The sequence below is a fragment of the Canis lupus genome, chromosome 1 (assembly GCF_003254725.2).
Source record: "Canis lupus dingo isolate Sandy chromosome 1, ASM325472v2, whole genome shotgun sequence".
Taxonomy (NCBI): Eukaryota; Metazoa; Chordata; class Mammalia; order Carnivora; family Canidae; genus Canis; species Canis lupus.
The window spans coordinates 118621295-118647062 of NC_064243.1; the positions used below are offsets into that span (position 1 = coordinate 118621295).

Here is a 25768-nt window from a genome sequence, read left to right on the forward strand (position 1 = left end):
TTATAGGAGACAGAGTGTCGCTGGAGGGGATGGGGTTGGGGGGTAAATGGGTGACGGGCATTAAGGAGGCATGTGATGTAATGAGCAGTGGGTGTGACACGCAACCGACGCATCCCCCTGAACGCTCACTCTGCAGCTAATACCTTATATGTTAATTAATTAAATTTAAATTTTAAGAAAGACTAAAGACACTTTAGAAACTCAAAAAAAAAAAAAAAAAAGAAAGGAAAAAAAAAGAAATGTTCCTATAAACCCAGGACCCTCCTCCCTTCAGGCCACCCTGACCCTCTGGCACCTGCTCTCAGGCAGGGAAGGAGCAGTGAGCGAGCAGAGGGCTCCGGCCACCCCTCCCCACTGCAGGCACCAGCTTGGGTGGGAGTGCGGGAGAGGCCCGGTGAGCGGCATCCTGCAAACTGTCCCCTCCCGGGCAGAGGACACGTACGGCAGTGCCTGACGACACACAGGTACCAAGCGCTCACCATTATGGGACCACACACACTCACATAGACGTGTGTTCCTATATGCCTGGGTGTGCACACACTCTCACGGACACTGGGAGATGTGCACACTGTCAAACCAACACAGCCATATGTGCACACTGGCACATGTGCCCTCGGGCGTGCCCCAAGGGCCAGGCATTCCCCCTCCAGGTAAGCTCGCACGTACTTGTCTCTCACACTCCCTGGCACGCGTGTGCTCACAAGCCCTGGCTGGGCACGCGTTCCCCTAAGCGGTGCACTGGCAGGAGGGCAGGCGAGGGGCGGAGATGCGGCCTCAGGCTGCAGGGGCTGCAGGGGCTGCAGGGGGAGGGGGCTGCAGGGGCTGTGGGGGCTGCAGGGGCTGCAGGGGGAGGGGGCTGCGGGGGTTGCAGGGGCTGCAGGGACTTTGGGGGCTGCAGGGGCTGCATGGGCTGTGGGGGAGCAGGGCAGCGTCCACCAGCCGTGGGGCCCCAGCCGCCCGGAGCAGAGCCCGCAGGTGTCCGCGAGGGCAGCGCCAGGTGAGAAATGATTAGCTGTCACTCAGCCCTGGACTGATGCCGCTTGCTCCCGACAACGGCTGACACGCTATTGATCCACTTAGCCTACTCACGCCAGCACCCCCGCCAGCACCCCTGCTAAAGGGGAAGCAGGGGAGGGAGGCGCCGGGTGGGGGCGGGGGCCCGCAGTCACCCTCGGGTGGGGCACGGTTGTTGCTGCCCAGAAACCTCGTCTCCGCAGTCACGCGCCTTCCAGGTTTGTGTCCCCTGCCATGACTGCCCAGTCCAGGCTGGAGAGGGAAGGGGGGCACAGGAGCACTGGGCATGGAGCCTGCAAGACCTTAGCAACACCTGGGCCCTCTGCCTGGAGATGCTGTTAAGCTTCTGGTTCCTAAGAGAGTTTCATCCGCAGCTGGAGCTATGGCTTCGCTGCACCAATAAACCTTTACTGACCTTTAGGTTCCTTTTTTTTTTTAATTTTTTAAAAAAAATTTTAAATTTATTTATTCATGAGAGACATAGAGAGAGAGAGAGAGGCAGAGGGAGAAGCAGGCTCCATGCAGGGAGCCCAACGCGGGACTCGATCCCGGGAATCCAGGATCACACCCTGGGCCAAAGGCAGGTGCTAAACCGCTGAGCCACCAGGGATCCCCTTTAGGTTCCTTTTCATGGTGCATTTACCCACCAGCCTTCTGTCCATCCATCACCGTCCCATTCACCCATCCACCTAGCCATCTGTCCATCCTCTGTCCAGCTGTCCATCTACCCACTCAACCATCCATACTCTGTCCATCTGTCCAACCACCCACCATCCATCTGTCCATCTACCTACCCATCCATCCACTCACCCACCCATCTGTTTATCCATCCATCCATCTATCCATCCAACCATTTGTCCTTCCCTCCCTCCCTTCCTTTCCTTTTCATCCATCTGTCCATCCATCCATCCATCCATCCATCCATCCATCCATCCCTGCAGCCACCCAACAGACAATTATTAAGCACCAAGCATGAGCTGCTCCTGCATCCATTATGGTGATGGGAGATGGGAAGGTGGCTGTTGGAGGACAGAGACAGGAACAGACCTGAGTCCCGTCCTGGGGCTGCCCAGTCTCAGAGGACTGAGGAGGTCAGAGGACTGAGGACTAGACCCTCATGAGCTGGCTCAGGGCACCCTCTGCTGGTGGCAAGGCAAGTGCACACGTCTCATGCCAACACCGGCTCCAGAGACCTTAGAACTGCGTTTCTATGGAGTGGCCACGGGGACCCCAAGGAAGGGCTCCAGAGACCACCAGGCTTCCTGTCAGGCCCTGTCACTTCTCGCAGGGGTTTCATTTGCAGATATGAGGACTCTGGGCTTCCTGTTGCCACAGACCAGGCGTATCTGGGACAAAGGGGCTGGGGCCTGAGGATGGCCTTAGGTGCAGGCTAAGGACGGGCTGAGAGCATCTCTGGTCAGACCAAGCTCCGGCTTCCCTGGCTTGAGTCTGCTTGCGTCCAGGCACCATTCCTCCCCGTGTCCAGGTTAGGTCAGAGCTCAGTGCTGGCTGCCTCTGCTTTCAGCAACCGTGGGCGCACAGTCATCCTTGATGGGGGTGGGGGTGAGGGTCCCCCACCTGTGGCCCCAGCTCCCAGGCGAGGCTGGACCTTGAGGGGGAAAGGATCCAAGGGGTGGCGTTCAGGACACGTGAGCAGGGTCCTGCCCTCGGAAGCTCCTACACGGCGCTCCTTTGCTGCTCCCTGTGTCCTGCATCCTCGTGGTTTTGGGCTGGAGAAGTTGCCAAGTTCCCATCAGCACGGGGTGCTTCAACCACCATGGGAGCCCCAGAGGGTGAAGGTGGGGACAGGGCTGCTCCCTCTTCGGTGAGCACATGCCAGGCTCGGCAGAGGAGCTGCAGCTGGGAAGGAGTTCGGCTGGTGGACACATGCCAGTGGGACGGTGGGATGTGTGTGTGTGTGTGTGTGTGTGTATGTGTGTGTGTGTGTGGTGTGAGCAGGTGTGTGTGTTGTAGACACCACAGGGGCCACACAGTCCCTGCCTGCCACTCCCCAGGGTACCAGGGACCTCTGGTTCTTCTCTGTCTCTGACTGGGTTCTCAGGTCGGGTGGGCCTAGCTCCAGGGGTAAGTTCCCAGCCCCTGCAGCCGGGAGCCACCGAGGCAGCCAGCAGGACTGCCCCGCCTCCCAGACCCTGCTCACGGAGAGAACAGACAGTGCCGAAGCTCTCACGATGGGAAGTGCCCCTCGTGGCCCTAGGCCTCCCTGCAGTCACCCTGCGGCGACACACAGTGAGCAGCAGCTGCCATCGGCGCTACTGTTACATCACAGGCCGGCTGGCCTCCCTGGCTGGGGAGCTGCTGGCAGGTCACACACCGTAGAAAGCCCGGGCCTGTTGTGATGGTTTGGGGCCCACTGCACAAGCTCCTTTGTGTCTTGTACCCCAAAATAAATTGCTGCAGGGCCCATCCCGCTAAAGGGAGGGTGAGGCTAGGCCATGTGCGCCCCTCCCCCTCTCGAGGGTCCCAGGAAGCTCCCCTCCCAGGCCTAGACAGGCTGGGGTCTCCAGGGAGGGCCCCCTGCTTTGGTCCTCCTTGGCCACTGCAAGCAGGTGGATGGTTAAACCCTCTGGCATTGGCTAGTCTCCCCAGGTGTGCCCTGCAGTCCTGTCACCTCCCTGGGCCTGTCACTCACCACCCAGGGAGCTCCAAATACCATCTCTTCCTAGCCCTGGGCAAACCCTGTTGCCCTCAGCTTTGATCACTGCATCTATATCATGTCTGTCTGTCTTTCTTTTAAAGATCTTATTTATTTAAGACAGAGAGAGCAAGTGCACACAAGTGAGGGGGAGGGAGACAGAGCAGGAGAAGCAGACTCCCCGCTGTGCAGGACCCTGAGATCATGACCTGAGCCCAAGTAAGACACCCAACCGACTGACCCCCCAGGTGCCCCATCTCACATCTTTCAAAGACATCCCCTCTGTCTCTTTTCTCTAGAGTAAGCCCTTGATGAGCTCAGACTTTCCAAAACAGAAGCCAGAAGTGTGCGGGGGTGGGGGGTATCCTCAGCCACAAAGCCGCTCCCCTGCAAGGACACAGAGAGGCCTTGGAAGGGACAATTTCACTAGAGCCAAACACAGATCACTGTCAACACAGATTACCTGGTAACAGCTGCTCGCCCTCTGCCCGTCTTATAGGTCCCCCTCCCTTGCAGACACCCCCCCAAGGCCTGGGTCTCCCCTGAGCCCCCCTTATGTCCTGGGGAGCCCCAAGGCCCAGGGCTGCTCTGATCTGGCTTCTCCAGCCTCAGGCGCCCCCACCCGACCCACGCCGGGCTGACAGAAGGTATTTGCCTTATATCAAGGGAAGTGTAAATGGTTTTAAAAAACATTTTAGCAGCTTCAGCAACAGTTTGGAAAACACGTATTATTTTGGAGGTGTCAGACACCCACCTTGTCTCTGGCTCGACAGTGTCACACCTATGACATCACTGGGGAGAGGAGGCTGGCAGGCAAGGCAGGTGCCAGGCCCTGGGAACCCGAGCCTCCCAGGGAGGCTCCTTCTCTCTCCGCACAGCAACAGGGATTCAGGATTTTCCAAGGGCAGCTCCACAGGCTGCACCCAAGGCCCAGGGAGCTGCAGCCTTCAGAGCCCTCCCTGGCAGGCCGGGGCTTATCCCTCTTCTTGGGGAGAAGCCAGGAGGCTTCTGGGAGGACACAGTGGACTGAACACGTCCATTCATCTCATCTTCCTCCCAAGATCCCAGTGTCATGACAGCAAGGGAACAAAACAAGCGCATGGGAACAGCAAGAGCTGGAAAGGGGGCGGCACGGATTCCAACAAAATTTTGGAAGTTCGAAAGTAGATGGTGGGCAGTGACAGATTCCCCAGGGTGAAGGGGACATGGAGCTGAATGTACAGGGGCAAGGAAGCTAAGCTGAGGTCGCTGGGGTGGGTCCTAGTCCAATGTAACTGGTGTCCTCACCAGAAGAGGAAGTTCAGACACAGGGAGGGACAGACCGGGTGAAGACACAGGGAGAAGACGCCATCTATAGGCCACACAGAGAGGCCTCGGAAGAAAGCAATCCTGCCAATCAACAGCTTGGTCTTGGATTCCTGGCCTCCAGGACCTCTTGTCTGAGCCCCCCAGTCTACGGCAGTTTGTGGCAGCCCTAGCGAAGGAGCACATCCCCCCTTGAAACTCTCCAGCCAGATGGCTGACTCCTCACCTACCCCGTGGAGGAAGGCCCTGCCCCCTAGAACACGTCCGTCTGGTGCTTGGTCCCCCATGCTCAACTATGAATGGATATCTAAGGGCCACCACGCACGAGAGCCACCAGGCATGTGAGGACAGCCTCCAACACGAGAGAGACCTAGAGAAGCAAATAGAAAAAGATGACTCCAGAGGAAATAGAAATGATTCCGGAACCAGCCAAAAACTGCAAATACCTTAAGCATAAATCAACAGGGAGCTCGTTAAACCAATGCTACACTGTCACAGCGGGTTCTGTACAGCTGCCTTCGAGCAAGGATAAAAACAATCCACATGTTTGTGTGGAAAAGCGCGGCCTATCACCTAGCGATAGGTGCAAGGAAAGAGATTATGGTAGGCAGAGTGTGATTGTGTTAATGCAAATTACATTTGTGTAAGAAGAATCTGGCAGGAGGTGGTAGGCAGGCCTGCAGTGTACACGTGTTGAGAGTATCTTCTGAATGGGCTCACCTTCGTGTTGGTAAAAAAATCCCTGTGGATTTCCTGACCTCCAAGCTTCCCTAGGGACCTCTGGACCCACAGAGGCATTGCTGTTTGACCTGGAGGGCCTTGAACTCATAGAAGCTAGCATGAGGCCAGCCACATGGCAGTTGCTCAACAACTGCTTGCTGGACAAATGGATGGACAGATGGACGGATGGTTGGACAGGATCATATGATATGCAGGCAGCTGGGCGACAGTAAAGGTCAGTTAATGCAGCAAGAAGGTAAAGGTCATCCTGAGTGGCAAGCTGTCTGCCCTCTGAACATCTGCACAGCTCCAGGGATCTTGTCACCTCCTGCCGGAGTAGACACTGATGCCCAGAAAAGAGGTTGAAGCTGCTGGATTGCCAAGGCAATGAGAAATTGCCGAGCTGATGCAGAACTGACGGTCCCAGGAACTACTGTATTCTGTTTCCTAAATCACAGACCTACTAGTGCTCCCCCCAAAGGCTGTCCCCATCAGTCAAGAAACCAACCCTCTGGGTCTGCTTTCCCTTCCTGACCCCAGTTCCAGAAGAAGTTGCAGCCAAGAGCCCCATGTTACCCACCCCTGGGAATGGGGGCTTGGCCCTGAGCTCTTGTAGGGGCTCAGACCACACTGAGGACAAGGCAGGGGATGACAGCTAGACAGTGGATTAGGAGCTTCAGGCCATTCATAGCACACCCATGGCCTTGACCAAACAGCAGCCCTGGGTGAGTGGGGGAAGAGAAGGACCAGCGAGAGACCTTGTTCGGGGTGAGGCTGGAGCTCTTTACTGGCTGGAGGAGTGGGTGCAGCTCAGATGGCAGCTGGGCAAACATGAAAACACAGCAAACATCCTGGACGGGTGTTGCACTTAAAGAGAAGTGGGTGGTGCTGGGGTCAGGCGTCTGCCAGGGTGGGCTGGAGGGGGGAAGCTGTGTTGGAGAGAGTGCTGCGTGGTCACTAGGCTGCACAGTCCTCCCCGTGGGCTGGACCGTTTTGCGAAGCTGAGCCAAGTTCAGAGGCTTGGGGCAAGCCTGGAGTCAGGATCCCACATGGGGTGGGATAGGTAAGGAGGGGGGCAGGAGCAGGGGGCTTGGAAGACAAAGGAGAGCCACACTCAGCTGCGTTCTAGTCCTGGGAAGAAAGAGCTGCCAGCAGCTGAAAGGACCTGAGCCAGGGCTTTGTCATCTGGTGACGAAGACATGTTTGCTTGTGATCCCTGATGGGGCTGAAAGCATCCTCTCTCTCTCTCAGGCTTGCGAGGCCATTAATGTTTCCTAAACCAGCAATTTCTCAGCCTTCAAGTGCATTCAAACCACCCAGGATCTTGTTAAAATGCAGATTCTAATTGAGTAGATCTGGGGTCAGGCCTTGAAAATCTGCATTTTTAGGAAGCTCCCAAGTGTTACTGATTCTATCGGCCTACGGGGAGACATTAAGTAGCATGATTCTAAATATAAACCCTCCGTGTTAGAACCGTAGGACCTTGGGGCGCCTGGGGGGCTCAGTCGGTTGAGGATCCAACTCTCGGTTTCCGCTCAGGTCATGATCTCAGGGTGGTGAGATCGAGCCCCGCATCCTGGCTCCATGCTCAGCGAGGAGTCGGCTTGAGATTGTCCCTCTCCTGCTCCCCCTGTGACCCCTCCACCCCCTGCTCGTGGGTCCTCCCTCTCTCTCTCTCTCTCTCTCTCTCTCTCTCAAATAAAAAAATAAAACTTAGAGAATAAAAAAAAAAAGAAAAGAAAATCGCAGGGATCTTGGGCCCACCCAGATCTACAGAATCAGAGTCTGCATCTTCACAGGTGTTCCAAGCGATCTGTAGTCACACTGGAGCCAGAGAAACACTCTTCCGAATCCAGTGGCTTTCACACTTGCTTGCACGATGCAGTTGCCCGAGGGCCTCTCCCAGCGATTCGGGCCTGCGTGGTCCAGGCAGCGCGGACATCGGGTTCTGACGGCCTCATTAACAAGCATTCCCTCCTGGTTCCAGGCAGATGGAGGCCGCATGCCCTCCTCCAGCCCCGTACCCCCCACCCGGCTCTGGGGGGGTAGAGGGGGGGGAGTGCAGCGGCTCAAACTAATCGGCAGGTTCAAAACCCCAGTCCCAGCCTCTCCCATAGTCATACCCTGAACTGTCTGGGTTTTGCCTGTCGCTACAGGCCTTGAGGACGGAGACACCAGGGAGGGGGAGAGGGAGGGGACGCAGGTGCTTTGCCCACACATGGTGGCATGTGAGACAGTGCCCCAGAGACGGCAGGGGTGGGAGCCTGCGAGGCCTTTCCTGCTGACCCAATGCGGGGCGGCTCCCAAGCACGGGTGCCTGCCAGGGGTGCCCCATCGTCACTCCTACACTGGGGGAGCAGATACCAGACGAGGCCCGTCTGCAGAGCCCATGGGCTGGGAGGAGCCGTCGGTGGCCAGGGAGACCTCGCTTCACCCACCCGCTGAACCCCACTGTGGTTCTGGAAACGGCAGCAAGCCCTGCCAGGCTACAGACCATGGGCGACAGACGCCCCACGTGGGTCAGGGATGAGGGGGCCTGTGCCAGGTGCCCTGGGGTACCTATGGCAGGTTGGGGGGTGGTCAGTGCCAGAAGCGCCAACACTGGGCTCGGGTCCCATGGTTGGCCAGTGTCCACCTAGGCTGTTTTTGGAGGAGGTGCAATCCAGGCCCCAGGGGTATGGGTTTAGAGCACGTCCCTGTGAATGAAGAGAGACACAGATGGGGACACAGGTGGAGAGAGGGATGGATAAGCAGACAGGCAGCGTGGCTGGACAGGGGCCGGGCAGGGGGAGGTCTTTCCCGGCTCACTTTGCCTCAAGGCGGCCCCCACTCGGGATGACGTGTTTCTACTCAGGCCCAGTGTCACGTGCTGCCTTGATATCTGGTAAAACTGGGAGGACCCCCCCCCAAAGGTGCCACTGTAAGTTCCTTCTCCACTCTGCTCCTGCACTTGAGGTCCCCGAGCCCGACAACCGCCCTCATCCACGGGACCCAGCACAGTTCCTGCTCACCTGAGCACAGGTGGTGGTGGGCTGCCAGCCCACAGAATTATTCACATAAGCCAGGGACATCTTCCTGCGAAAACCGGGGAGCATCCCACCCTATTATTAGCCTGCCTCCGACAGCCGCCGCTGTGACCCTGCATGGCATGGGGCGTCCTCCTCCTCCCCAGGCTGTGAGCGCATGTGACTCACCAACTGCTGCTGAGCTCATCTGTCTGGTGCTGACACGTTGTCCATCCCCATAACCACAGGCTGGGGATCCCCCCATCACCAGGGGAACAAGAAGTGATTACACGGGCAACCAGCCCTAGGAGTGGGGCTACCCAGAGGCTCAGGAGGTAGGGATCATACCTCCAGGGGTTAGCATGGACTAAACATGACTACACGTTTTAAAATAAAGTCCAAAGTTTATTACGATCCCAACATTCCAGCGTTTTCCGGCACCGACACCCCCTAATTGTCATAGGTCACCCCAGTGCACCTGGCACAGGCCCCACCTGACAGACTTAGGCTCCCTTCGATTTCTTAACCCTAATTACTGTCCCCCATCTGAACTTCCACATCACTGCAGTTCCTAACCACCCACAAAATGAGTGCTTACGATTATTTTTAAAGAAAACACTTACTTATATTTATCTACATGCTGACAACTTATTATTTTACCATTACTTCCTGCATCCCACTCCTTCTGGTTAAATTTTCATCTTACAGAATCACAGCTACACGACAGTTTGTCATTAAAATTAAGCCACCTCTAAGAGTGGGAGGAACACTGGTAATAATTACACGTGACCACGGGTGTAAACTGGGACAGTCTCTGGCAAACTGGGCCACCGGGCAGGGATTTTGATGCCTCCTGAGGGTGCTATTTACAGAGTGGCTACACTCCAGCTCAGCACCTTGGTTAGGCCAGAGACCTCATCTCCTGCCTGCGTAGACATCATGACGCCGGTCCTGAATGTAGGAATGACGTAAGGACTTCTGGAATGATGGGAGTGAGGAGACTGGCAAATTCCTTCCCCAAAAAGAAATGACAGGACAGGAAAAAAATAAAAGTAAAAATTTTAAAATCCCAACCAGGTAAGCATTCTAGAAATTGAGATATAGAAAATAAGAAGAAGCATTTAGTCAAGAAATTCTACTGAACCTCAGGAGGAGGAGAATGAGCCTATGGCATTTTAGCCTGAGTCAGCTTCCGTCACCCCCACCCAGTTCCCTGGTTGACTGAAGTTCTACCAACGTAGAGCAGGCCACGAAGATCGAAAAATCCTATGTCCTGGAATGCTGTTGAAAATAAGAATTCCAAAATCTCAGCCATCTGAGGTTGTGATACAAGGTCGGGGGAGCAAGAGACCAGCAGACCAGACAGATATTTAAGGAGTTCTGGGACTGGAGATCACTAAAGTGGACTATGGATAAAGCGGTGCTTGAGGGAAATTTATAGCTGCAGCGTCTCTTAGAAAAGAAGGATCTCAAATCAATAACTTAAGCTTCTACCTTAAGACACTAGAAAAAAAAAAAAAAACTCCTAGCAAGCCAAGAGAGGGAAATGATAAATATTAGAATAGAAATCGGAGAAACAGAAAACAGAAAAGACATGAAACAGAAAAAGCAATGAAATTAAGAGTTGGTTCTTTGAAAAGAGTGACAAAGTGGATAAACTTTTAGCTTGACTTGCAAACGAAAAAGAGAACACACAAATTACTAAAATTAGGAACAAAAGAAGGGGCGTCACTAACAAATACAGGGGAATGCTATCAACATCTTTTTGCCCATGAATAAACAACTTGAGTGAAATGACTAAAGTCTTAAAAAGACAAATTACTGAAGACTTAAGAAGCAGAAAATCTGGATAATCCAATAGTAAAGGAATTGAATTAGTAATTTAAAAATCTTCCCCCAGGGGCACGTGGGTGGCTCACTGGTTGAGAGTCTGCCTTTGGCTCAGGGCGTGATCCCGGGGTCCTGGGATCGAGTCCCGCACTGGGCTCCTTGCAGGGAGCCTGCTTCTCTCTCTGCCTGTGTCTCTGCCAATCTCTCTCATGAATGAATGGATGAAATCTTAAAAAAAAAAAAAAAAAAAAAAAAACTTTCCACAAAGAAAAGTCCAATTCCAACGGCTTCCATGGCAAATTCTACCCAACATTTAAAGGAGAAATAATGCCAATCCTACACAAAGTCTTCCAGAAAAACAGAAGAGGGGGAGGAACTACCTCCCAACTCATGCTGAGACCTATATTAATCTGATACCAAAGCCAGACAAAACCATCACAAGAAAACTCGACAATTCTTCCACACACACACACACACAAAAATCCCACAATACAACCTTAGTAAACTGAATTCAGCAACATGCAAAATGGATTATATACCATGAGCCTGTGGGATTTATTTTCAAGAATTCAAGGTTGATGTATTAGTCTAATATACCATATTTACAGAGTAAAGGATAAAACTACATAAGCATCCCATTAGATATAGAACAAGCATTTGACAAAACATGCATTCAGGGTAAAAAAAAATTTTTTTTCAAGAAACTAGCAGTAGAAAAAAAAACTTTCTCAAAGTGGTAAAGGTCGTCTACGTAACTCCTATAGCTACCATTATACTTAATGGAGAAAGAGTGAAAGCTTTCCTCCCAAGATTGAAAACATGACAAAGGAAGTCTATTCTCACCACTTCTATTTCATATTGTACTACAGGTTGTAGCCAGAGCACATAGGCAAGAAGAAAAAGGCATTCAGATGGAAAATGAAGTAAAATTTGCAGGCAACATGACCCTGTATTTCAAGAATCCTGGGGAATTCACATACAATGAAACTGCTAAACTTAATACGTTGCAGGGCATAAGATTAATATAGAAAAGTCTATTGTATTTCTACATATTAGCAATGAACATTTCTATATATTAGCAATAATACCTAACACATGAGAAATGAACCTAAGAAGACAATTTCATTCACTAAGGCACTGAAAAGAATAAAATTCTTAGGAATAAATTTAACAAAAGAAGGATGAGACTTGCTGAAAGCAAACGATATTGCTAACGGGAACTAAAGAAGGCCTAAATAAATGGAGAGGCATTCCATGTTCATGGATTGGAAGACTCATGATTGTGAAGTCGATTGTTGGATCCGATGTAACACCCATCAAAATCCCAGTAGGCTTTTTGTTGGTGGAAATGGACAAATCCTAAAATTTACACGGAAATTTACATAGTCTTTACACAGACCCAGGGTAACCAAAATGATCTTAAAAAAGAAGTACAAAGCAGGAGGACTCATATTTCCGGATTTCAAAACTTACAAAGTTACAATATTCAAGACGTTGTACTACTGGTGTAAGGATGGACATATGGCTCCACAGAATAGAATTGAGACCCTAGAGATAAACCCTCACATTTGTGGGCAACTTATTTTTGACCAAAGCACCCAGGCAATACAATGGGGAAAAGACAGCCTTCAACAAGTGGTGCTGGGACAACCGGATATTCATATAGCAAAAAGATAAAGTTAGAACCTCACCTCCCGCAAAACATGAAAATTAACTCAAAATGATTCACGGACTTAGATGTAAGAACTAAAACTATACAACTTTTAGAGACATCATAGGAGAAAGTCTTTATGACCTTAGAGTTAAGCCAAGACTTCTTAGACGCAACACCAAAAGCATGATCCCCAAAAGAAAACAAACTGATGGGGATCCCTGGGTGGCGCAGCGGTTTGGCGCCTGCCTTTGGCCCGGGGCACGATCCTGGAGACCCGGGATCGAATCCCACGTCGGGCTCCCTGCATGGAGCCTGCTTCTCCCTCTGCCTGTGTCTCTGCCTCTCTGTCTCTCTCTGTGTGACTATCATGAATAAATAAATAAAATCTTTAAAAAAAAAAAAAAAAAAAGAAAACAAACTGATGGAACGAACTTCTCCAAATTTAAAAACTTTTGCACTTCAAAAGGCACCATCAAGAAAATGAAAAGACAAGCTGCAGATGGGAGAAATTACTTGCAGATTTAATAAGTCCTTGGATCTACAAAATACAGAATAACAACTCGGTAAAAAGACAAATAACTCAATTTAAAAGATGGGCAAAGATTTGAATATATATTTCTCTAAAGAAGATATTCGAATGGCTAATAAACACATGAAAATATGCTCAATATCATTAGTCTTTAGTGAATGCAAATTACAGCCACAATGAGATACCACTTCACACCCACTAGAATGGCTATAATTAAAAAGACAGATAATAACCAGTGTTGATGAGGATGTGAAGAAATTGGAGCCCTCGTGCTTGGCTGGTGGGAAATGGAAATGGTGCCATTTTGGCAACAGGCTGGCAGTTTCTTTAAAAATTCAACATAAATTTACTATACAGCTGAGCAATTCTACTCTCATGCATCCACCCAAGAGAAATGAAGACATGTGTTCACACGGAGACATGAGAGCATTCGTAGTGGCATTATTCGTAAGAGCCAAAAAAAAGTATAAACAACCCAAAATGCCCATCCACCGCCAAACAGATAAACCACAATGCCATGTGATAGAGTATTAAGTCAGGGATAAAGAGGAAGGAAGATGCTACAGTGTGTGGATGGGTCTCCAAAACATTATGCTCAGTGAGAGAAGCCAGATGTAAAAGACGACATATCGTAAGATTATGTGAAATGGTCAGAAAAGGCAAATCTAGAAAGACAGAAGGCAGATTTGTGGTTGTGTGGGGCAACAGGAAGCGACCATAAATGCGCATGAGATTTGGGAGGGGGGCAATGGAAATACCCTAAAACTGGATTGTGGGGAAAGTTGCACAGCTCCGTAAATTCATTAAAAATCACTGCTGTGTACACTTGAATAGGTGAATGTTATGGCACGTGAATTATACCTGAATAAAGCTGTTTTTTTTTTTTTTCTTTTTTTTTTTTTTAAGAAAGTCGTAGCCCCTAGCCTTGGCAGGCATCCCCTGGAGCTCACTGCTTCTCCTGAATCCCTCCCCTTTCCTGGCTCCTGGGATTTCTCTTTCCTCTTTGGGTTTTAAAGAAGTTTCAGGTCCTATTTTACCCAGAGTGGGTAGCCACACTGACGAGGCTGACCATACGGTTGGGTATTTGCTTTCATGGGATCGTGGCATTTTGTGTCCCCTGAGGAGAGCTGTATATTTCCATCCGTGAAGCAAATGGAAGAAATTTTAAAAATAATAAAAATAAAAAACAAGTGGTTGGATGGAGGGATGTTCTGGCCTTGGGTATGATTCTGTTGTTGGGTCTGGCTCCCCTGGCCCTCTCTCTAGTAGGACACAGGATGGGGTAAGTGGAGGTCGGGCCATACAAATGCTCTTCTTGCCCTTTCTCTGATGAGCAGGAATCCTAGCGGGGTCCCAGCCTCAGACTTTAATTTGCAAGCCCTGAGGTAGAACGAGGGTCAGGATCCCAGTTCCTGGGACATTGCTGAGCGGCCAGCCTGGGAAGGAGACAGGGCGGATGCCAGGAGCTCCCCATCACCCTCCTCACGGTGAGTTCCACACGGGCAGGGACCTCGTGGTCCAGCTCTCTGCGGAATCCCAGTGCCCAGCCAGGCTGTGGCCCAGTAAGTACTTCTGGAATAAAATGAGTAAAAGTGGAAAAGTGCCCCCAGCCATCAGAACCCGCCTCCTGCTGGCCTGTGGGCTTCTCGTGCCCACTCGCACTCCTGGGGAAAGGGGTGAGGCCCACCCTCACTTTGCAAACCCCGTATATTGCACACGCCTGACGAGCAGACTTTGGTTTAAGCCCACAAATCCTTTAATTACTGCCGCTACTTCTGGCTTGGTTCTGGGAAGGAACTAATTCGAGCAGCGATCATTCGACCTGAAATATCACGGATGTAATTTCATTATTTGGTCTACCCAGGTCTCAGGCAACGGGGTTGAAATAACTGGTTTCTCCGGGTTCCTGCTGGAACGGCAATTCCTCACCCACTTCCCTGGCTGACAGCCCGCAGACAGCTCCCCCTGTGGGGGCTGAAGTCACCCGCCTCAGCCCGGAGCCCTGACTGCGTGCGTCCTGCACCTGCTCGGGGCAGGTGGGTCAATGTGCAGCCAACCCCAGACTGTCCCATTTGAGCCGTGAGCCCGAAGCACACACACTTGTACGTCATGGTTGTACACAAACACACTTGGACACACAATTGTGGATGGGAGCCAGACATGCACATGCATTCACAGGGGTCCCATCCCGTCACCAGCATACACGTTCGCACCGACTGGAACATGTCTGCAATGCCCAGGAATGAAGCACACCCCAAACGCCAGCACAGCAGTGTGGCACAGGCCCCCAGGCCGGCCTCCAGCACGGTGTCTCAGCTCCGAGTGGCTGTCGCTAGTGAGACCCCGTGTCTTGGGGGATCTAGTTTAGACACTGCCGCTTCCTGGCTGTGTAACCCCGGGCAAATGTCTCTGCCTCTCTGTGCCTCTTTCCCTACCTGAGAGACCTGGTGCTAGGAGGCTTCAGTGAGGGGGTGCTGGTAAAGCGCAGTGCCTGGTATACAGCAGGTGCTCAGCACTCACACTGTCACCCCTGCTCAGATCACATTCCCCTGGTGCTGCCTCCCTGGAGGCTCTCGGGAGTGTTCTCTGGAACTCTCTGGTCCCACTCCCAGCCCCGGTGGCACCGTCCCTGCCACGGAGGCAGCGGGGGAGGAGGACTGCACAGTGGCCCTTGCTGGGCCAGGCTGGCTCCCTCTCCTAGGAGCCCAACAGGTGTGACTACCCCAGGCCGGATTCCAGGCGGGGAAGAGACAAGACCAGGGTAGCCCACCCTGCCGTCACTGTGGGAAACGGGATTTCCATTTTAACCCAAGCCCGCCCCACAGGGGGCCCACAGCCCACTCCCAAAGGGGGAAGTGGGACACTGTGGGAAACGGGATTTCCATTTTAACCCAAGCCCGCCCCACAGGGGGCCCACAGCCCAACCCCTTGCGGGAAGGTTGGTCCAGAAATGATCCTTCTTTTGCTCACAGCAACAAAAGCTTGCTGGTGCTAATGGTGCAAATATTTGCACCTGAGCAATTGTCCTGGGGCGTGGGGGCTGCACAGTGAGGACAGGAGGGGGCCGTGCTCAGCCTCAGGGAGGTTTGGGATACGGGACAGACCCTCTCCTTCCTGTCCATCCAACCGATAGGAAGTACAAGTGTCAACTGTTGTCCGACTCGGGAACAGTCTTCTAGGCTTCAAAAATTTGAGCAGCCACTTAAAAATCAGGAGAATTCACAGAAATATGTTGCAGGTCCCTAGCTTCCTTGGAACAATAAATAAATAGACCGGAGAGTCTGGGCACTCGGGGTCCCGCATTGCACAGAACTCTTGGCTGGGGCTGAGCAGTGGCCCAGGCCTGTCTGCTTTGCTTCCTACCCATCCATTAGGGGCCAGGGTCTATGCAGGGAGAGGGGGGTGGTCCCCAAGAAGCAGCTATTGAGGTCAATGGAACCCATGTTAGCTCAACTATTTTTTCCATATAAATAAAACATCCTAAATGAGAGAACTGATTCAAATTAAAACCGCAGAGCCACAAATCCCAGAAATAAGCTCTATGATGAAAACCCCAGCAGATAGGTCATGGTGAGCTTATGGCCTAGACGGGGGTCTTTCTGAACCCCTAACTTCCCGCAAATATGTCAGGAGGGAGAAGACCCACACCGACCCTTAAATCACAAGAAAGGTGTCACCATAACCAGGAGGGGACAGGGAGTGGGGCGCCGATGAGCGCCCCACCGAGGCCTGAACCAAACGCACGCGGGCCTCGCCAGGGCTCCCTGCACCCCGGACCTGCATCAGCCTTCGGAACCGACGCTCCAGCGTCGGTTTCTGTTGTCATAACTACCACCATGACCTTTGCAGGGTTTAAAAAACCAAGAACCACCCAGTGGCCATGGAGAAGGACAGCAACCATAGCAACAGCCCTGCCCTTGGACCCTCTCCTGGCACAGAACCATTTCTCTGCTGCCTGCATCGACAACTTAGGCCTTCGGAAAGATTAGGGGGACCTCCACACCCCACGGGGCTCTTCCCCATGCTGGTGGTGAGCACAGCTCTCGGATTCCCTGTGTGTCCTGAGCTCCCCCTCTCCCGCCACACGGCAGAGACTCCAGGCCAGATGTGGCTGGGGGGGGGGGGGGGACAAGCGAGGCAGAGAGGCCGCCCCCCGAGCCCCGTGACACTCAGACTGGAGCTCTGCCCTCCTGCTCCTGCAGGCAGGTCTCCTGAGTTGAGTGGGGGGCTTGGCTCTGGGGCCGGTGACCCCCACCTGGTTGGTGAATAGGGGTCAGGGGTCAGCGGTGGGAGAGAGTGGGGAGGGAGAAAGAAGTTCCGTCCTGGGAGCAACCGCTCCCCGACACCCTGGCCCAAGTCCTCCTGGGGGCTCGGCCCAGGCCCGGATGTGATTCCGGGGCCTCTCACGCACAGATCTCGAGCCCGTCCCTGGGTCCCCCCACCCCTAATTCATTCTGGGCCGAGCAGAGTGGGAAAGGGGTCACCCCACACCTGAGCCCCTGCTCAGACCCGGGCACAAGAGGAGACCCCAGTTTTCCAGCTGGACAGAGAGAAGGCGGCTTTGTGTGGGCTTTAGTGGCCGAGCCGCCACCGAGCCCTGGGGCTGGGGTCAGGGTGTCCAGCTGCCGCGTGAGACCGTGACATGGACCAGTCACAGCGGGCAAGGCGGGCGAGGGGGCGGGGAGCGGGGGGCTTTGCAACCGGGCCAATCCGGCTTTGAATCCTGGCTCGGGCCCCTCTGGCCGCAGGACTTTGGGCAACCGACTTACCCTCTCCGGAGCCCGAGCTGAGGACAATCGCGCCGTCTCCCGGGGTGTCGGAAAAAGTGAAGGCCCCGGGGTCAGTGCCAGGTGCCAAGGAGCGTGACTCTCACGACGTTTCACGCACCCCGAAGCTTAATTACATGGTCTCATTTAAGGAATCATCCTTGTACACGCGGGTGGGGCCCCGTGGCTTTCCGAGCCACGTATGTCCAGTGAGATCCACACAGTGATCCCCTCTCCTATTTTTACCGTCTCCCTTTAGTCCCTTTAAAACCTAAGTTAGGGGATCTGTTGCCAGAGTGTTCTGTTCTGCTCTCCTTTTTAATCTCCCACCCCTAGGAACCTTTAGCATAACAATTCTGGGACCATTCTCTATTAATATCAATTTTCAGATTACAGCGATATGATGTCTGTTTCCTAATTTAATTAGGTGATTCCTGTTATTAGTTCCTACACGCTCATTATTTTTCATTTAGCATATTTTAACGCACCAAAGGAAAGTGAGATTCTGGCTGGAGACCCCCCGGGGGCATCTTCTGCAGGGATTGGCGGGGCGGGGAACGTTCGCATTCGGAGGCCGAATCAGAGAAGCAGATGCTGCTGGGGAGCTGCAGGGCCAGGGGCGCCCCTGGGAATGGCCTGGTTGAGATTGAGAGTCTGGGGACACAGCAACCCCTGCTGTAGGGACAGGGTCCCACGGGGCCTCCCAGGGACGGCTTCATGAAGCCCACCTGCAAAAGCAAACAAGACTCCGAAGCCGGCACCCCAAGGCCCACCAAACCAAGGGGCTCCAGGTGCGCACACTTGAGGGCCATGTGTCCTGACACCACCACCCCCCTTTCTGGCAGCTTCTGTCTGACTACCATGTGGGGGACCCGTGTCTGTCCCTCCATCAGTATGGCCCTCTGCACTTCCAGGGGGCACCCTTCACCCCAGAGCCCAAGTCAGCACTACCCCAGAATTAGCACAGAACACACTGAGCAGTGCCCCCGAAATATGCAGACTCTGCCTCGAAGAACCCATCCTGTCAAGGCGGGCTCAGCCGTCATGCCCCTGGGCTTCTGGCCACTTGGGTCTCCAATTTTGCAATTGTTTTTTGTTTTTGTTTTGTTTTAAGATTTTATTTATTGATTCACAGAGACACAAGAGAGAGGCAGAGACACAGGCAGAGGGAAAAGCAGGCTCCCTGTGGGGAGCCCGATGCGGGACTCGATCCCGGGACCCCAGGATCACGCGCTGAGCCCAAGGCAGCAGCTGCTCAACCGCTGAGCCTCCCAGGCGCCCCACTCCTGCAATGGTTGAGCCCAGGGTTTCCTTCCCTCTGCCGCCACAGTGATGACAGGGCTGCCCCGGCTCGCTGCCCACCCCGTGGCCCCAGATGGAAGCCCCCAGAGCCGCTCTGGACATTACAAGGGAGAGGAGGGGCGAGAAGCCCCCCAGTGGCCACACGCACAAGGAGCACTGTTCCAAGGATCCCGCCCCTGACTTTGAGCCCGTGCATTCTGTGGCCAGGACAGGGCGCTCTGAAGACCAGGAAACTCGGTGGCTGGTTTCACCTGTGCTGGGGTCACAGCTAAAGCGAGGCGCGGGAGGGCGAGGCGGCCCTCGCCAGCCCTCGGCGGTGTCTGGTAAGAGAGTTCGAACACGCTGCAGGTGCACTGTTCAGAAACACCGGGTTCTGAGAGTCCCAGCCCTGCTGATTCCGCAATGATATATTGCCAGCTACTTAACAGGATGGATCACTGCAATTACATGTCACTTCTGATATTCACAGTCACAACAAGGATGTGTCAGCCTCGCAAGGTTTGTAGAAAATATATATGGTGCTCCACGATGCTGGTGCAAAATGGTTTCAGGAAACAGACTCAAGAGGATTCCAATAAAACCCACCTGCCGGAGGAAAGCAGATGGCTCCCCAGAAACTGGGGGTGCTGGCTCCCCTGGCCCCAAAGGAGCCTGAGCTTACGCACCCGGGCTCCGGAGGCCGGCAAGGGCCGAGGAGGGACGGCCACCTGCCTCTGTTGACTCCGCCAGCCCCCCACGGGGGAGCCACTCCGAGCCCCTCGGCAGCTACTCCCACTTGGTCCACTCCTCCAGCCTGGGAGTGCTCTCAGGGCTCCGAGTGGACATCCCTGGGAAAGAGTTGCTGTAGAAACAGGACAAACGAGACAAGTGTAGGCTCTGCATGACGCGGGCAGGGCTGTGTGTCCCTGGTAACCATGGGACCAAGAGTGAGGGCCACGCTTTCTCCAGCCAACACATTCCTACCCCCAGGGGACAAAAGCAACTGGGGTTGGCGGGGTTGGCGGGGCCCCTGGGCAGTGGCATCCCGGCTCTGCCAATTTCTAGCTGTGAGAGACCAGGCAAGATGCTCGGTGGCATGTGCTCTGGAGAGAGACCCCAGGCTCTCACGGTCTCACCCACACCTACTGCACTGCTTCCGCGGTAGGTCAGCACCTGGTCACCTCCTGTGTGCTAAGGCGGGCAAGCAGGCAGGCCACAGCTCCCCTCCTCCAGGCAGCCCCCTACCTCCTCCAGCCATGACTCTGCCCTCAGGTGTATGAGAGGGACCAGGTGAGAGTGTGGCCTCTGCGAGCAGATGCAGGTGGAGGAGGGCTGGGGAGGGCTGGGGGCTTTAGGCTTCTCTCTGCGAGGCTGGAGTCCCGGGTGGAGGAGTTACAGAGCAACTCTGCCCAGCAACTCAGATGCCACCTGCCCAAAACCAAACACGTGGTCTCCAGGCCCTTCTCCCAAAACTGCTCCCCATCTGGTGCATCGGCCTCAGTGAGTGGTACCCCTGTCCCAAATCTGTCAGAGCCAGAGTTATCCTGGACTGAGACCGCAGCCTCCTCACCCTCATCGTCGTCCCACCGTGTAGTTGGGGACTCTGCCCCGACACCCTGAATCCACCCTCTCTAGTCCCTGCCTCCCCAGAGCTCCCCTTCTCTCCTGCACCACTCTGCACCCGCTCTTGCCGGGTTCCTCGTCCTCTTGTCCCCTCCCCTGCTCCTGCTCACAGCTCCAGACATGAGCCTTCTAATGGCCACCCCCACCTCAGGACCCCTGGAGCTCCCCCCGGCCTGTAGGGAGGGCTCACTCCTCAGAGATGCTCCAGGGAAGGGCTTGTGGGTCCTGGGACTGGCTGTGTCTGCAGCACGAGTCTAGATCCGCACGGATCACACTCTGGCCCCTAATCTGCTGGGAGTTCCTCCCAGGCCAAATTCCCTCAGGCCTCCAAATCTTGATGCGGGCGCGCTCTCTGCCCAGGCTCTGCTCCGGGGCCAGGGCAGGCAATACGGAGCATCACAGCGTGAGGGGGGCAGCAGGTGCATGGCAACAGCCTGCTGCCTAAGGACAAACCCCGGCTCTGAAACCCAAAGCTGTGTGGCCTCAGGCATGGCTCTTAGCCTCTCTCTTCTCAGTAGTCTCGTCTGTCAGCTGGTGTAATAGTGCTTAACTCATGGGGCTTTGAAAGTATTCAATGATTGCTCAATACCTGGAAAGGGCCTGGCACAGGGCCTGGCACGCAGGTGACGGCTCAGCACTTCATCCGTAAATGGGAATAAATCAGTTTATTATAAGAATCCCATGTACTGGGGCGCCTGGGTGGTGCAATCAGCTAAGTTTCCAACTCTTGATTTTGGCTCAGGTCGAGATCTCAGGGTCCTGAGATCAAGCCCCAGGTCGGGCTCCACACTCAGCAGAGAGTCTGTTTCTCTAATTCTCTGTCTCCCTGTGCTCCTCCCTCTACTCACACTCTCTGTCTCTCTCAAATAAATAAATCTTTTTAAAAAATTTTTTAAAAATATTTTATTTATTTATGATAGACATAGAGAGAGAGAGAGAGAGAGGCAAAGACACAGGCAGAGGGAGAGACGGGCTCCATGCCGTGAGCCCGACGTGGGACTCGATCCTGGGGCCCCAGGATCGCGCCCTGGGCCAAAGACAGGTGCTAAACTGCTGAGCCACCAGGGATCCCCCCTCAAATAAATAAATCTTAAAAAAAAACAAACAAAACAAAACCACAATCATGTGTATTAAAACATATAAAGTGTTTGACATGAGACCTGGCACGTGTTAAAAAGCCTGATCGGTGTTTGTTATTACTACCATCCTTGGATGCCCTGTGCGGTGGAGCAGATTGTTACAGACCAGGAAGTCACCATGGGCTGGTGACCTCATCTGCGCTACGGGGCCCTGGGCAGAAACTCCCGCTGTCACTGTGGCTGCCTCCCTCCTCGACACCCCAGCATCGGCCCTGTTCCCGGCTCCACCTACCCCGAAGCTCCACGGCTTCAGGAGAACAAAGAGCTACTTCTTTGAAACATGGGGTGGTCCCGCTTTAAGAAAACTCACTCTAGAAACCAAAGAAAGAAAGAAAGAAAGAAAGAAAGAAAGAAAGAAAGAAAGAAAGAAAGAAAGAAAGAGAAAGAAAGAAAGAAAGAAAGAAAGAAAGAAAGAAAGAAAGAAAGAAAGAAAGAAAGGTCTATAGTGTGTTAGCAACAGAATCTGTATCATAAGGTCATGTTTTTTTTTTAATTTCCCAACGAATAAACCAATCAATTCACCATCACTTTGGCTTCAAGGGTCACTAATGATGACTCACCTCGCCCCACTAACACAAAATCCATCCCACTTAAAAGACTGAAGAGGGAATGAGAGATTCAGGACATGGCATTGTGCAGCCACGAATGAACGAATGGATGTGGGAACATTATCAGTGGCTAACTGGCATCACAAAAAAGAGCCGGGCAGATGTGCACCTCCTGATGGAAGGACACATGTGCATTCTTGTCCCCAAAAGAAAAGGGGGCACCTGGGTGGCTAACTGGGTGAAGCATCTGCCTTTGGCTCAGGTCATGATGCCAGGGTCCACGGGGTCGAGCCCCATGTCGGGCTCCCTGCTCAGTGGGCAGTCTGCTTCTCCCTCTGCCTCTCACCCTGCTTGTGTTCTCTCTCTCTCAAATAAATAAGGAACAAGGAAAAAAATCTATATCTGATCAAGCTGCTAGATTTACTTAATTTATAGGAAATGCAAAGAGCAGAAGGCAATGTTGAACTACTCTCGACAGGCACAATCGACAAAAATCCCAACGGTGGGAAACTCTGCAGGACCTGGGATCCAGTTTCCTCCAATAAACAGCAAGAGAAAAATAAAGATGAGGAGAGAATCTTACAGTTCGGAAAAGACGTAAAAGACTCATCCACAAAAAAAAAAAAAAAAAAAAAAAAACCACGACTCATCCACCAACTGCAATGTGTGGGATTTTTTTTTTATCTGGATACTGGATAAAACAAAGTAGAAATAAAGGCATCGATAATATTCGTGATTCAACTAGAAATCTGAACACTGGATATTGGATGATATTAAAGAACTGTTGAATGTTTAACAAAAAAGTTCTTATTTCTTAAATCTGACAATACATTGTAATATTCACGGCTGAATTGATAGGATACCTGGTATATACTCCAAAAACTCAGAAGGGGGGGGTGGTGCGTGTGGCTATGAGTGGGGCCGGCCTGGCCATGATGGAGCGTGCTGGTACTGGGTACTGGGTGCCTGGGGTCACCGTACTATTCCAATCGACTCTCTGTGCTCCAAACCCTATATAATAAAAAGTTCACAGAAAAAGGCCACTCACAAAATTACAGTTTGCCCAGCCCCGTGTGCGGTGCGGCGTCCGTCTTCCGCATCTTCCGGTCCAGCAGGCTAGGATGTGTTACTCCTGGTTCTGGCCTGTTCTCTGAGTCTTCCACTCAGAGAAGGGGGCAAGTCTAGTCTCTTGGGTCAAGCAGGGAGTTTCCTGAGGCCTCAGGGCCTGGCAATTCTGGAGACGGGGAAATCATGGGACAGGTGAATTCTCTGATACACACTACATCCCAAAAGCTAATCTTAGGTGGAAGCTAGGTTAACCAGCAGCTATTCACATGTCAAAAGGGTCAATTGACTTAAAATACAGCAAACTTTTTTTTTTTTTTTTTTTTTTAATGGCTTGATCTGAGATGCCTGGGTGGCTCAGCAGTTGGGCGTCTGCCTTGGGCTTGGGGCATGATCCTAGAGTCCCCAGATCGGGTCCCGCATCGGGCTCCCTGCATGGAGCCTCCTTCTCCCTCTGCCTGTGTCTCTGCCTCCTCTCTCTCTCTGTGTCTCTCATGAATAAATAAAGAAAATCCTTAAAAAAAATAAAATAAAATAAAAAATAAATGGCTTGATCTACAAATGTTGGCAAGCCCGTAAGGTTCCATCTAATGCACGAGGCAGGTGAGCTTTGCTGTGGTCCCGGAGAGGTTCGCATGCTGTTAACACCCGATAACTAACTTCACGGGGGAGAACCTGAGCAGCACCCCGACCCAAGGGACCGCAGCAACTAAAGGCTCCTTCTCCCACTCACGAGCTTGTTTCTAGATCTCCACCTGCCCATCCTCTCCCTCCCACCTTGGTCGGCGGCTTCCCAGACACCGCGTTCCCCAGTTCCCAGGGGGTGGGGGGGGTCGCTGGCACTTGTGAAAGCCACAGGAGCCTGTGGGGGGCTTCCTCTGTGGACGGCATCCCCAAGGGCCTCCTCCAATCCGACGCAGGGCAGCCTCCTGACTCTGTACCTCCCACGGGCAGACGGCCACCGGCCACCGGGAGAGGCTTGTCCAGGCCCCCGGGGCCACCCACCCGTGCAACTGGATACATACACTTTGTAAGCACTGGTTTCCAACAGATAAATGTAATCAAGGTTTATATGCTCAGAGAAGCCAACAGGATGGGATTGTTTCACTTGAAAGATCAGAAGAAAATTGTAACTAATGTTGTGGAAAATTACTTTGATATTGCTTTCTTGGTACCGAATCACAATTAGGCTGCTGTGAGAAGTACAGGGAAAGAATAAATGAATAGTAACAAATCAACACAAACAGCCTGTGTCAGGAACACTTTGCTCAGGGAATGTAACATAAGCATTACTTAAAGTTTTATGACTGTGTTTGATGTGACTTAACGTCGAGCGTCAAGGTTGCCCATCCCCGGCAACCCTTGCAGCCCGCGCCCCGGGTCGGCCCAGCCCACGCCGTCCCCACCGCAGGGGGACACTCGCCTGAGCTCTGTGTCACCCTCCGCGCCCCGCCAGCCCGAGGCTCTGAGCTCCTCCCCCGGCTCGCCCCTCCACCCTGGAAAGCCCAGCCGTCTTGGGGGGGACCCCCCAGCTGTCTTGGGGGGGGGGGCCCAGTCCCACCGCTGATGGAAAGGATCCACTCGTGCAGGGGCAGGGGCAGCGGTGCCCGGCGACACTGGCGGATAGAGAAGACACGAGGAGCGAGCGCTCGGCTGGCCGGTGGGCTGCAGCGTGGCAGGCACGCGTCCTGGCCACCAGACCCGTCTCACCCCAGGAATACGGCCCCTGCCCCTGCAGGGTACCACGGAGGGGGGCACCTGCCCAGATGGGCGCCACACACACACACACACACGCGCGCGCGCACACACACACGCCTTCTTTCCCATGCTTGTCCCACAGAGCGCACACCCCGCACGCAGGACCCTGTGTATGCGCCACAACCATGCACACCCCAAAACAGGCACCAAAGATCCACGGGTCACCCTGAGGACACACCATTCACCCCAAGCCATATTTAAGGGCCCTCGTTCAGGACCTCATTTCTGCACAGATAATGTACATGTGGGGAGCCAGTCTCAGCCCGCCTGACAGCCCGACCCTACAGGGCCGGGTTCTGCTGACACGGGGCCACTGGCCGTCCTAAAGGTCACGTGAGGCTGCACCGTCCCCCACCAGCTCCCGGAGGAGCCGGCTCAGTCACATGCCCTTGCTTCTCCAGAAGAAGGGGAGAAGCCAGGCCCACCTCTCCCAGTCACCGCCCACAAGGGTCTGGCCCAGGCGTGAGCCAGGACCAGTGACTCGCCTGCTGTCTCCTGGGGTCCCACCGCCCTGGCTGCCTCTTGCTGCCTCACGATGAAAAAATGAAGGCGTTGGCCTCCCCACCCAGGCCCCTGGTAGCCGCAGCCAGGCCCCCGGGGGGCCCCACTCCAGCCTCCTGGTGCTCCTCCTGACTTTCCGCCTGAGGCCTACTGGTCATCAGTCCGTGCTTAGGAGGGGAGGGCCGCCCAGAGCCGGGGGTGGGGCTGGGGAGGGGGCTGCAGGCCTGGGTACCCGGGGCCCCCTCCCTGTACAATGAGCTGCAGGCAAGAGTGGTGCGGGAATCTCTCTGCCTAAATCCACAGCCCCTACTCCTCCTCCGTATTGTCCATGTCCCGGACACACTGGTGTCTTCGCAGACACCCCTGCTAAAGGC

General features: G+C 53.5%; 1 protein-coding gene across 5 annotated transcripts in view; it reads right to left on the bottom strand.

Moving 5' to 3' along the window:
* Window positions 1-25768, bottom strand: part of CHST8 (carbohydrate sulfotransferase 8) — a 130132-nt gene that overhangs the window by 39361 nt on the left and 65003 nt on the right. The gene's annotated exons all lie outside the window — the stretch shown is intronic.